Raw genomic sequence first — 11260 nt, forward strand, 5'->3', positions numbered from 1 at the left:
AAACAACTCAAAGTCACACTAGACTGGTGCCAACCTACATTGGTAGCAAAATTCATCACTTGGACCTTTCTCTACTTATGAAATTGTAGGTCCAGTTAAAAAAAACTACAGGTCTAACCATGTCTCTCCATACTCAAAAAATCTCCCTATTGCCTCCAGGAAAAAGTACAGATTCCTCACCTTGGCATTTATAGGTCTGCACAGTCTGGCTTCAACCCACCTCTTCATAATTATTTTCATTCATTTGACATTCCAGGCAAACCAACCAACTTGCTGTTCCCCACCACATTCCATCTCATGCCTTAGCATGGTCTGCCTCCTTACTCTCAGAATCCTGAGGTTCCTTTGAGGAAACAGGCAGACGGAGGTTAAATGACTTCTGGGGCCTCAAGAAATAAAGAAACATGGCTTAGTGGAGTGAGCAGGACACACAAAATGAGGAAGCCCTGGGGTCCAAAGCCTCCAACATAGGAACTGTGCAAGCCACTTAACCTTTGTCTCAATTTCCTCATCTGTAAAATGGAAATAAGAATAGCACTTACCTCCCCTGGGGTTGTTGTGAAGCTCTAACCATGCTTAAGACACTTAATCTCTACAAACTTCAATTTCCTCATTTGTAAAGCAGATATAATAATAGCTGTAATGCCTCACTCACAAGATTGCAGCAAGTTTCAGATGAGATGATTTATGTGAAGGGCCTTGCAAACCTCAAAGGGCTGTATTAAATGTCAGTTATTGAAATTATTATTAGCTCATTTTCTCATCTTTTGGATAGGGACCCAATCAATCAATCAACACTTATTAAGTGCCTACTGTGTGCCAAGCACTGTGCTAAGTGTAGGGGATACCACAGGAGACAAAAAGTTCACAATCGAACAGAAGAGAACCATTAGAAACGGTCCTGAACAAATCAATATCCTGCCCTATTCTTTTATGTTTAAATATTCTATGGAATGTTGGGCAGGTGCACAATATAACTGCTTTGGGGAGTTGAATAAAAGGACTAGGAAGTAAAGTCATGCCCCCGAGGCTCCTGCCAGCATCCTTGGTCCAGCTCCAGAAGCAGACAGGACCACGAGAATGCCTTGTACTTCCTTCCGAACAACATGATTTTGAATCTTGAAACCTTGAAATTTTTTTGTTTCACAGAGCTTGGAAGGTGATGAGTATTCGAGACAAAGCAGAGCACTGAAAACTGCAAACAATGGTAAGTTTCTATGAATCGATGTTGTGTCCAGATGACTGTGGGCAATAGTTCAATCTGCAGTAGTGGTCCAGTTCCAGCAGAGTTTATTGCTTTGAGTTCTCAGGGATATTTTGAGGTCTGTATTTATAGTAGGGGGATTTGTCACTTGTCAGCTCTTGAAATATAGCGACCTTCTGATGTAGGATTCCAACCACCAGGTCATGTCTTCCTAGGTATTCAGTAGGTGCCAAACTTTTATAGCTTAGACTAATGTGCCACCAATGCACCACCATTTTCCCCGCATAATTTATACTGATGACTAAACCTTGGCTCCCTAACGATAACGCTTTTCCAATTTTTCGTGGCAATTACCTGGTCCCAACTCTCCATAACAATCCCCTCCCCCCACCTTCCCTTTTTTTTCCACAAGCAATTCCACATGATTTAGTCATGTGTCCTTTTCCCACAAACTGTTGACTGAGTCCATACAGGTGTTGCCTATCATTATTATCATTATTTTAATTATTATCCAAAGGTCACACTACTAGATACAGAGAAATTGTGAACTCACAGCTAGGTGGTGCAGTGGACAGACTGTTGGACTTGGAGTTAGAAAACCTGAGTTCAAATTCCACCTCAGTCACATATACTTGTGTAACCCTGGGCAGGTCCTTGAACCTCCCTCAGCCTCAGTCTCCTCATCTGTAAAATGAGTGTAACAATACCCCTTACCTCCCGGGGATCTAATGAAGATCAAATGTGATATTTGTAAAGCATTCTTCCCCTCCCCCCTTTTTTTCAAACCTTAAAGCACTGTAACTATTAATATGAAACTATAGCTTCAGAGTTGAAACAAGTTCTCTTTTCATTTAGTCCATTTTCCCACTCCGTTATGCTGGTGAATCTTAAAATGTTTTTAAGTGTTATAATAATGATAACAATTAGCCAGATTTTGAAGGTTTTTTTCCCCTATTCTTTCTCTCACCACTCTAGTCCAAGTACTTAACATCACCTGTGTCTGAACTAAAGGGTACCTCTAGCATCCACCCTCTATTTACCCTATGCCTACCAATCCTTTTAGCACAATGCTGTCAAAGCAATTTTCCTAGAATATTCCTTTTATCAAACTCATTCAAGATCAAAGAATGGAGGGAGGTAAAATGCTTGTAGGATGTCCAGAAGCTATAGGATTCCATATTATGAATACATTTTTCAAAAAGAGGGCCAGAAAATATAGGAAGACTGATAAAAAAAAAATGAAAGGGCTATATTTTACCAGGCATGGAGTGAGTGGTTACAGATATAACAAGTCATTTCAGAATCAGCTGTCTGTGTGCTGACTAATCAGTGATGAGTTAGAGCAAGGTCAAAGGAAGTGCCAATTACAAGAAAGAATAAGCACAAGAAGATACAGTGTTTAATTATAGCAGCTCCAACCTAACTTATTCAAACAAGTTGTTGACTCCGAAAATGTGAAATGAACAACGTCAGGACATTGACTCTGGCCTCATTTATTGAAGAACCTTGACTCTTGCAAAGCAATCACCACATCGGGGTGGCAAAGGGAGCCCAGAATCTGCCTTCTCCAGAAAACACTCAATCTGGTTGCTGAGTAGAGAGATGTGGTAACCAAGGGCAGCATTGGTTTGGAGCACAAGCTCATTTGAAAAATGTTGCAGAGGAGGATGACAGAAGATTATGACTAATGCCTCTTCCCACTGCAATGAAAAAAAAATTGAGAAAATAAGTCTGCAGAGAGCTTGGTATGAGATCACACTAATCCGAGTCATATGGAGAACATTTGTGGAAGTGAAATGGAACCAATCTGCTACCATGTTTACAGTGATCTCATCAGTGAAGATAATGGAAATGCCAGTTTAGATTCTGCCACCATCGTCTCTGGTGTACTATATAAATAGAGGTAATTGTCCCTCCAAACATGAAGTTCTGGTTTTAACCAAATACATGCAGGAGAAACACATCCCTAAGGGAAAACCATTTTAAAGTTACTCAGTGTTTGACTGTCAGGATTTTAAAAAAGAGGGAGGTTCTTCTGAAAGAATAGAAAAGACAAGATTGAATTTCTCCCTCCCCACCTTCCTCAAAGCAACCAAAAGGACATCAATGGTTGGTCCTTGAGTTATCAGCAGTAGAAAATTTTTGAGAATGGTCTAATGCCCATTGAGGGTATCTTTGATAAAATGATGGTAAAGGAATGGACAAGTTTTTAGCTGATGATTTTCTATAGCAGGCTCATCTTTACCATCATATACTTGACTCAGAAGCATAGAGAGTATAAGATCTTATTGTTTATTTAAAAAGAAATTTTTAAAGTAATTTGACCCAGCAGAACAAAGCAGAACCTCAAAGTTTCTCCTCAAACAAAAAGTCTTCCATTCAAATGTTAAGATTCCATAGGACTCTTAAGACAGATACAACCGCATTCTATCTGCTGACTATTGACATCAAGCAAAATGTAGAACATGGAGACAAATGGTCACCCAGGGTGACCACCAGCATTGTGGAGAATGTACTGAACAGAATTTAAACAGAAGAATTTAATTACTGACAATGAGAAGGTTTTTAAAAAAGACATTCTGGAGGTAGCTAGGTGGCACAGTGAATAGAACACCGGCCCTAGATTTAGGAGGACCTGAGTTCAAATGCTGTCTCAGACACTTGACACACTTAGTAGCTGTGTGACCTTGGGCAAGTCACTTAGCCCAATTGCCTTGACTTCCCCCTTCCCAAAACAACAACAACAAAAACACTTTGATTCTCAGATATTTGCTAATTGCATTGAAGCCAGGAACACTGCTCACTGGATTTTGGTACTGTATACACCCTGTTAAACAGCAAACATGCTTAGAGGTATTGACTGTTGGTTGTAGCAGGCCTTTGATTTCATCAGCATAGAGAGCTCCTTATGAAGGACTTCCCCTACCAATGAAGATCGCACATTCTCTGAAAATTAAGAGTATTGAAGAGTTTCCTAAGGAACTGAGGGATTAGAGCTGGAAGGTATCTTAGAGGTTACTTAGTCCAACTCCATAACTTAAAATATACATATACTGATAGCAGTTGTTGGAGTCATCTGTCGGTGACACTGGCCTCTGGCTGTTCCACAAACAAGACTCTATGTCTAATGGTTTGGGGCATTTTCTTTGGCTGTTCCCTGTGCCTGGGAAGCTTTCCCTCTTCCCCTTGGATGACTGACCTTCCTGGCTTCCTTTAAGTACCAACTAAAATCCCAGGAAGCCTTCCCCACCCCCTCTTAATTCCCATGCCTCCCCTCTGTTCATCATCTCCTATTTATTTTGCATATCATTTGCTTTGCCTGTATTTTTTTGCATATTGTCCTCCCTTTAGATTGTAAGCTCCTAGAGGGCAGGGACTCTCTTGCCTATTTTTGTATCCCCAGCGTTTAGCACAATGCCTGGCACATAGTGGCCACTAAATAAATAAATGTTTACTGTTTGATTGCTCCCAACAAAGAATCTTTAAAAGAAAGGGAAGAGCAGATTAAGTTAACCAAATTGTTGACCAAGTTCAACATTGTATGTAGTGTTCTACACCTATAGTCCCCCACCTCTGCAAAGAAAGGAAAGAGATGTGCTCTGGAATCTCTTCTTTGATGCTGTTTGCTCTATAATTTCACAGCTTTCAATTTTTTGCTTACTTTTCGTTGCTTTACATTGTATTTATCATGCATATTGTTTTCTTGATTACACTCAATTTAGTTCATATCCACTCATCAGTCTTCCTATATTTTTCTGTATTCTTCATATTATCTCCTATAACACAGTAATATTCATTAACAACTCCCTCATCTTACAGATGAAGAAACTGAGGCCAAAAGACAATACCCATGTTGGTCTTTGAATGGGAACTTGGGTCTTTTAACTCCAAATCAATCACTGTTTCAGTTATATCACTGAAAAGACATGGGGAAAGGGAGGGAAGGGAAGGGTGAGGAGAAATGTAATCCCTGGATGACCACCTGTCAGGAGGGTGAGGAGAAATGTAATCCCTGGATGACCACCTGTCAGGAATGATGATGAGGGTGCTGGCAATGGGTGGGAGGTTGACCTCTAAGGAGCCTTCCCTTCCAAATGTGACATTCCATGAATCTGAGCTATTTGGAAATACTCAGGATGGAGCCAGGAGCCACAGCACCTGACTCCTGGTTTCAAGTATTAACTTAGAGAAGAACATAGCCAGAAGTCAGGTCCTCTAATTTAACCCTGGTCTGAGGCTTCTCAGATGGTTCAAATTCATGAAATATCACATTTGGAAGGGAAGGTAGTAGGTTCAGAGTCAGACCACCTGCTTGGACATTCTTGTACTGGGTGGGAATTTGGAGGAGATGACCTTGAAGGTCCCTTCCAGCTCCTAGAGGCCAGAATTCTGAGGTTCTATGAGATCCCAAATACCTCACTGAGCATTGCTCTGTGGGAGTAGGGATGGAAAGGTTCACAGGATGCCCCAGGGAGTGGATGTGGTGTGCTGAAAGTGGGATAAGGGTTGTTGAAATGAGAGCTGGAGATGTGCCAGAGAAATGTTCCCTCCTCTGAAGTATTGCCTAAGGGAGCCCTTCCTACTTATGGCAATCCCCTGTAGATAAGCACCTGTAGGAAGGGGTGGCTTTAGGTAACTTTGTGCAGAAGGGAAAATAGCCACCCTACGGACTTTCAGGTATCCTGTAGGAGAAATACTCGGAAGGAGAGGAGCTTTCCCTCACATAACACCACACAGAGAGATGCCTGCTTACTAGGCGGGGCAATCTTCTTAGGCATATCATATCCCCTCTCTGAAACCAAATTTCTTCCTCCATAAAATAAAGCTGTAGGACTGGATGTTCTTTTAAACTAAGTCTTTTTTCTACTGACCCATGGGCACAAACCCTACCAGTATTTTGTAAACTCACCCAGATACCCACACTCAGCAATTTCCATAATCTCTGGATTTGTTCTGAGCAGTCTCCGAGAGACTCCCTCCCCAAGGAAGCCTTGCTTAGATTTTCAGGAAATGAGATGCCCTTTCCAAATAATATCATAGTCTGCCAGTAAATGACCCAATTCACACAGCCTGCTTGGAGAACATACAAAGCTCCTTGGTGATTCCACTCATTCATTAACTCAAAGATCCCTCTGAATGGGTTGCAAAGCCAGACAACTAAATACTTAAAATCCAAGTTAACTTTTAGGGAGCAGGTGAAATAGCTATCCATTTATATGGTATGGGATGCCATGTGTCATAAGGAGTCAGTGAGATGTGGATTTGAATTCTGCCTCAGACAGACACTAAGTAGCTGCATATTTATGAGCAAGTCAATAGTCAATAAGCATTTATTAAGCTCCTACTATGTGTTAAGTTAAACCTCCCTGGGGTGTTAATTTCCTCACCTATAAAATGATGGAAATTGAACTAGATCGCTTTTAAATCCCTTTCAGGTCTAGAGCTATGATTCTATTAACCTCTAAAAGTCCTAGATCCCTTATCAATTAACTTCAGACTGACAATAACACATTACAAATTTCATAGGGGACATGAAAGCACTTTGTAAATCTTAAAGTGCTTTTAGTCGAAACATTTATTACTATCTTCCTTCTCCTCTTCATCATCATCATCACCACCATCATCTCAAAGGCTAAGGGGAGGGCTCCCTACTTCAAATTATCTCACCCACCATCCTATAATTCCACTATTTGAGAGTAATCCTTTGTCTAAAAGTACTACAAATAAACTAGATAGTGTCTGAGGCATCTGGAAACTGTTCACAGGAAATGATAGAGGGCATTGGGACTATCTACTTAGAGAAGAGAAATTAGTGAGGTGTGTTGTGATTACTACCTTCAAATACCTAAAGGTTTGTTATACATCAGAGAGAACAGACTTGCTTTTTGTGGTTCTAGAAAGCAAAATTAGGACTATCTCTACTTGGGAAAATGATAGCATATTTCAGTTTGATTAAAGTCAGAATTTCCTAACAATCAGAGCTATCCAAAATTGCATGAATAAATTGAATCTTAAGATAATGAGTTCCCCATTACAGGAGACTCAAGCCAAGACTGAATGACCACCTGTCAAGAATACTGTAGGGGTGATTTATATGTGATATATAACAAGAATATAATAAAATTACATGAATTAACTTTTTATTTAATGTCATATAAATAAAGCTACAAAAAGAACATTTTAGAGTTAGAAAAAAATAACAACAAAGTTCACCTGGAAGAACAAAAGGTCAAGATTATCAAGACAAATAATGGGAAAAAATGTGAAGAAGGTGGGGATGGCAGTACCCACTCTCGACTATACTACAAAGCAGAAACCATATAGAACTGTTCTCTTTTTTGGTGTCCATTAAATTCAAAATAAAAAGAATTAAAAGCTGAAGAGCTGATTGTATATTTTTAATCTCTTCTCCCCAGAAGTGTGCAGGTAAATGCTTAATTAACAATTTGCTCTAAAAAAACTCCAAAACGTACCCACAAAATACTTATAAGTTTAATTTGTATTGTTAACATTTTCTGTATCACTTTCTCAAATCAAGACAATTAACAAAACAACAAACCAAAACCTGATTTGTAGCCTTTGTTGATTTCCAAGTCTTAAATGCGGACACTGGAAATCGAACAATTAGCCCTCTCAAGCTAGGTACCTGCCTTCTTCTTTATCCAAACACTCCTAGCCCCCTTTTTTCAGGTCCCTTTTGGATTCCTCCATTAAAAGGTATGCTCTCTGAAAGCAGAGATTGTCTCTTTTTTGCTTGGGTTTATTCCCCCAGCACTTGGCACAGTGCATACCACTTAATAAGTGATTAATAAATGCTTGTTTCCTTCCTTGTTTCCTAGAGAGCCACTGGAGTTTATCAAGTAGGGAAATAGCATGGTCAAATCTTCCCTTAAAGAAAATTAATTCTATTTGAGACATGATGAGTTTGAGATCTTTATGGCATATCCAACTGGAAATGTCTAAATAGACAGTTACTATCAGATTGACATTCAAGGGAGAGACAGGCTGGATATTTGGAAGTCATATGCAGGGAGATAATAATTAAACCCATGGGACTTAATAAGTGTAGAAAGAAAAGACCAGTCCAATATGGAGCCCAAGGGAACACCCACATTTAAGGGCCATGATATGAATGATGAGTCAGCAAAAGAAGTGAAATGCAGCTGTCAGACAGGTAAGGGAGAACTAAAAGAGAGGAGTTCCATGAAAATCAAAAGAAGAGAGACAATCCAGAAGAAGAATTAATAGTCAAAGGTGTTGGGTGTTGCAGATAATGACAATAATATTAATGGCTAATATTTGTATAGTGCCTTAAGGCTCATAAAGCACTTCATATAGGTCATTCATTTAATCTTCACAGTAACCCTGTAAGATAGCTGCTATTATCATCTCCAATTTACACATGAGGAAACTGAAGGAGGCAGAGGCTTAGGACTTGTCCAGGGTCACATAACTAATAAGAATCTAAGGCAGGATTGGAACTCAGATCTTTCTGACTCCAAATTCAGCATTCTGTCCACTCTACCACCTACCTACCTTAGAAGAACCAATTGATCAACTGATTAGCATTTTTATAGTATCTTATTTTTTCCAATTACACGTAAAATAATTTTCAACATTCATTTTTTAAAATTTTGCGCTCCAAACTCTCTCCCTCTCCCAATTGAGAAGGCAAGCAATTTGATATAGATTGTTGTACATGTGCCATCATGTTATTTCCATATTAGTCATGTTCCTGGTGAGTCCTTAGGAATTGTCTTGGATCATTGTATTTCTGAGAAGAGCCAAGTCATTTACAGTTGATCATCATACAATATTGCTGTTACTCTGCACAAGGCACAGTTCTTTCATCCCTTGCATCAGTTAATGTAAGTCTTCCCAGGTTTTTCCTGCTCCTCATTTCTTACAGCCCAATGGTATTCCATTACATTCATATATCACAGCACCATTCCCCAACTGATGTGCTTCCCCTCATCTTCCAATTCTTTGCTGCCACAAAAAGAGTTGCCATAAATATTTTTGTACATATAGATTATTTCCCTCCTCCCCCACCTTTTTCTGGATCAAAGGGCATGGTAGCTTTTACAGTGTAGTTCCAAATTGCTCTCTAGAATGATTGGATCAGTTCACAACTCCATGAACAGTGCATTAGTGTCCCAGTTTTCCCAAATCTCCTCTAATATTTATCATTTTCATTACTACCTTCAAATATCTGAAGGTTTGTCATACAACGGAGAGAACAGACTTGCTCTTCGTGGTTCTAGAAAGCAAACTAGGACTATCTCTACTTGGGAAAATAAGAGCATATTTCAGTTATCTTAGCCAATATGATATGTGTGAGATGTCACCACAAAGTTGTTTTAAATTTCCATTTCTCTAATGAATAGAGATTTAGAGTATATTTTCATATGACTATAGATAGCTTTGATTTCTTTATCTGAAAATTGCCTGTTCATATCCTTTGACCATTTATCAATTGGGGAATGACTTGTATTTTTAGAAATTTGATTCAGTTCTCTCTATATTTGAGAAGTGAGGCCTTTATCAGAAACACTGGCTATAAATTTTTTTTCACATTTATGATTACTGTGTATTTCCCTTCATTCTATTTTTTCTCCTTTTTATCCTTCTCTCTCACCCTATCCCTCCTGAGAAGTGTTTTACTTATGGTTTTTACCTCCTCCAATCCACCCTCTCTTCTACCAGCCTCCTTCTTCTCTTATCTTTTAGGGTAAGATAGATATCTCCAACTAACTGAGTGTATGTATTATTCTTTCTTTGAGCCAATTCCAGTGAGAGTAAGGTTCAAGCATTGTCCACCCCCCATCCGACCTCCCATGTTCCCCTCCACTGCATAAACTCTTTCACCTCTTCTAAGTAAGAGCTCTAGGAGTCTAATGAGGGAAACAGCACAACAGTTCTGTTAAGGATAGTCTCAGAGGGAAAGTAATAAGATTAAGGAAGACTGGAAAAGACTTCTCACAGAAGGCAGGTCATTAGCTGAGAATTGAATAAGCCAGGAGGTAGAGAGGAGGAAGGAGAGGAGGACAGCCAGAGGAAATGCCCAGTCAGGAGACAGAGTCTCTTGTGAGAGAAACAGCAAGGAAGCCAGTGTTCCTGAGTGGCAGAGTACATGATGGGGAATAAAACATAAGAAGACTGGAAAGGAGGGAAGGATCCAGATGGTAAAGAGCTTTAAAAACCAATAGAGATTTTATAATTGATTCTGGAGGGAATAGGGAGCCACTGGAGTTTACTGAATACAGGTAGAGGGTGGGGGATATGGTCATGCCTTCTGCCTTAGGAAGATTAGTTCAACAGCTGAGTGGAGGATGAACTGAAGTGAGAAAAGTTCTGAGGCAGGAAAACCCACCAGGAGTTCTTGTAATGTTCAGGTGTGAGGTGATGAGGGCCTGCATCAGGATGGGGGCAGTGTAAAAGGAGAATTTTTGAGATGCCACAACAGAGGAATTGAAGGAGGACTGAGGAAAAAATTCAAAGATTTGGCAATTCAGAGATCATCGGTAACTTTGAAGTGGTCACTTTCAGTTGAATAGTTAGGCAGAAGGCAAACTGCAAAGGATTGAGAAGTGAGCAGGAGAAAGGAGTGTCACTAAGGAAAATGAAGAGATTCATTTTTTCCTAGGAGTTTGGCTGAGAAAGGAAAGAGAGATAAATGCAGGACAATGGCTTGGGGGGATGATAGGGTCTACTGAAAACATTTTAAGTATGGGTGGAAACACAGGTACCTTTTTAGGTGGCAAGAAGGAATCCATAGGTGGGGAGAGATTGAAGGTGGCAGAGGCAACGATGGGGAATCCAATCTGATGAAGAAGACAGGAGGGGATGGAATGAAGGATGCACATAGAGAAGTTTGGCAAGGAGAACCACCTTATTATCAAAAGTTGGAAGAAAGGAGAGAGTGAGGGTCAAGGGAGGGTGATGTCAAAGGGTTTTAAGATGAAATGAAGGAGTGTAGAGAGAGTTCATAACAAAAGACCTCTTCTTTCTTTCTTTCTTTCTTTCTTTCTTTCTTTCTTTCTTTCTTTCTTTCTT

At 39.7% G+C, this 11260-nt stretch overlaps 1 long non-coding RNA gene across 1 annotated transcript in view; it reads left to right on the plus strand.

The window, feature by feature from the left end:
- The window catches only part of LOC138158006 (uncharacterized), a 292753-nt gene that overhangs the window by 256315 nt on the left and 25178 nt on the right, over positions 1–11260 (plus strand). Inside the window, exon 3 of the long non-coding RNA XR_011167531.1 lies at positions 1150–1207. This is a non-coding gene — a long non-coding RNA (uncharacterized lncRNA). The remainder of the gene's footprint in view (positions 1–1149; positions 1208–11260) is intronic.

The sequence above is a fragment of the Petaurus breviceps genome, unplaced genomic scaffold, assembly GCF_028583685.1.
Source record: "Petaurus breviceps papuanus isolate PSGF00001 unplaced genomic scaffold, PetGlider_PUasm1.0 174, whole genome shotgun sequence".
NCBI classification, from domain to species: Eukaryota; Metazoa; Chordata; class Mammalia; order Diprotodontia; family Petauridae; genus Petaurus; species Petaurus breviceps.